The sequence below is a fragment of the Nicotiana attenuata genome, unplaced genomic scaffold, assembly GCF_001879085.1.
Source record: "Nicotiana attenuata strain UT unplaced genomic scaffold, NIATTr2, whole genome shotgun sequence".
Lineage (NCBI taxonomy): Eukaryota > Viridiplantae > Streptophyta > Magnoliopsida > Solanales > Solanaceae > Nicotiana > Nicotiana attenuata.
This window is the reverse complement of record NW_017672854.1, coordinates 131,281-133,954: the sequence shown is the minus strand read 5'-3', so window position 1 is coordinate 133,954 and position 2,674 is coordinate 131,281.

Below are 2,674 nucleotides of genomic sequence, written 5' to 3'. Positions count from 1 at the left end.
TGACAACATCCTTGATTCGTTTAACTTCTAATACTTGTTAACCACCCTTATACACCTTTGTATCATTTAAGACCAATAGGATTAATCTCTTATCATCTCAAAGATAATCTCTTCATGGATTTACGTCGACGACCTTATGGCATGAACTAACGTATGTGAATATGGGTTGTAACACTGTCGTCCGAAATAAGTTCAGATAACTCGGGCTATAAAGTCCCGGAGGCACAAAACCTATTAGGTAGTGCCTCAACCCAAAATGCTACGACCACGGTAAAAAATGGCTCGGAGACGTCTGAAGCCCGTAACTAAAATATAAGACCTTCAAAAAAATTCGAAACCTGCTATGAAGTTACCCTCGGAAAAAGCATCGTCTAAAAACATTTAAGCATCCTAAAAAAGCTTCTGGTTAATCCGAGTTATTCAAAGCCTCGAGCAAAGAAAGTTTCATAAAAGAAAGGCTTTGACCGGACCTCCAAAAATCAAACGACTTGTTACTACATTTTATTCTATGCTAAGGCATTAGAAATATTTGCAAGACCAGAAAAGATGCTAAAAAGTGAAGACTCGAAATTGCCAAAAAAGGGAAAATTTATATATTCCGGAATGTCTTTACAAAGGCCCAACAAAAACAGCCTCAAAATAAACAAAAAATATACATACAACACAAAACAAAAACAAAACTTCTAAGGCATTCATGCCTGATCTTCACCGGGGCCCGATTGGGCGCCAGAATTGTCAGAGCCTTCGGATTCCTTAGAATCTTCAGAGTCCTCTGCACCCTCGGGTTCAGAAAGTTTCTTCGCCTCGGCCTCAAGCTTTTTAGCTTCCTCGATCTCGGTTGATAGGTCAAAACCTCGAGCATGGATCTCTTCGAGGGTCTCCTTTCGGGACAGCCACCTCATATATTCAGCATTGGTCTTCTGGCGGGCCTCGGCTGCTTCGACATCGGCCTTGTATTGGGCCACCATCTCTTTGGCATAGATAGAGTTTGTCTCGAGCTTGGACATCGTTGCTTCGAGCTCTTTACCGAGGGTGTCCCTTCTGCGGTGGCCTAGCTCAGTTGTGCTCGGAGATCTTCATTTAGTTGAGCCCATTTATCAGCTTTCTCCTTCGCCACCCGAAGCTGAACCTCTACCGAAGACAGCTTTGCCTGGGCGGCTTCCTTCTCCGGGGCCAGTAGATACATCTTACTCTTCCACCCATCGTCCATGACTTGGATCTCGTCCTTCTCCTTTCGGAGTTGGTCGATCTTCTGCTGGACCTGCGAGGTTTGGTCGTTAGCCACTATGAATAGTTCCTCGTTTCTAACTTCAAAGACCTTTACCTTTTCTACCAAGTCGGTATGCTCCCGCCTCACGGCCGTTGCTTCTTTCTGAGCCCTATTCAATTCGTCCTAAAGGTCCTTAATGACCCCGTCCTGTTGCTCGTTGAGGAGCTTGTGCGTATCTCTTTTCTGATACTGCTCCTTGAGCTGGTTGACCTCGACACAGTACCAGAGGAAGATTTCATGATGAAGTACCGAGGCCTGAAAAAACAATGAAAGTCTTGAGAAATATCAGACCTAAGTAAAATTCGAGAAGACGTAATGACGTCTTGCCCGGTTTAGCGCCTGTTGCACCTCGTTGAAAAGACACGACACATCCACCTCATTCATTTATTCCTAGTCCTCCTCGGTCACCAGGCATCGGAGATAACTGGCTACTCCCACGGTGCAGATAAAAACCGGGCATCCTCCGGAACAGTAAGGATAATCGATCCCTTGTGACCGGGGTCCACACTCAGGGAAAGAAATTGAATAATCTGTTTTAGGCTCGAACTCGACCCACTAGCTTCTGACTATGTATCTTTCCTTGGGACTTCTAGGTCACCCAACCTAGAAAAATCTTCCAAAGTGGACAAGTCCACACCATCAAAAATAGAATGAAGGAGATCGTCCACGCCATGGATCCCTTCATTGGACTTATCCTTCCCTGCTTGGGCCTCCTCGAGCATAGAATCGGTGTAGGAGGGAATCCCTACAATTTCTATTATACCGGGCGCTTCCTTTGGAGCGGAGCCGGCGTCCTTGGGGGTCCTGCCCTCAGTCTCCATATCGACCTCCCAAATCTGAGGGAGGCCAGCCTCGCTAGTCTCCCTATCGGTTGCCTCCTGCTCCTCGGGAGGGGTCGACCCATGGGCAATAAAAATGTCATCTTCTTCAGGCTCATCTCTGAGCCAAAGAAGTGAATCGGAGTCCGGAACCCGAGAACTGGAGCTCTTCTTGGGCTTACGAGCCACTCTCTTCTTTGGCTTTACCACGGAGCTCAGGCAGCCCCAAGCCTTTCTTTCCTTCTTCTTCTTTTCCCCCACGGCAGCCCCGGGCTGTCCCGTAATGGAGGGATCAACGGGCAAGGACACGTCCTTGTCCCCTTCCAAAGGCCTAAGTTCGGTGGTCTTAGGCAAACCTACAAAAAGAAGAGGGGGAAGGAAAGTCAGTATGGTGAAAGTTGGAAGCATGGTATTAACTATTCAAAGAAAAACCTTACCTTGAGAACGGGCCTCCCATCGGCCCTTCGAAAGCTTGCACCATGCATGCTCGAAGTACGACATCTGTGTGCAGATGCCCTCGATCCATTCCTTTAGCCGGGAAACCGCATTTGGAACCCGGACAACAACTGCACAACCACAAGTATGA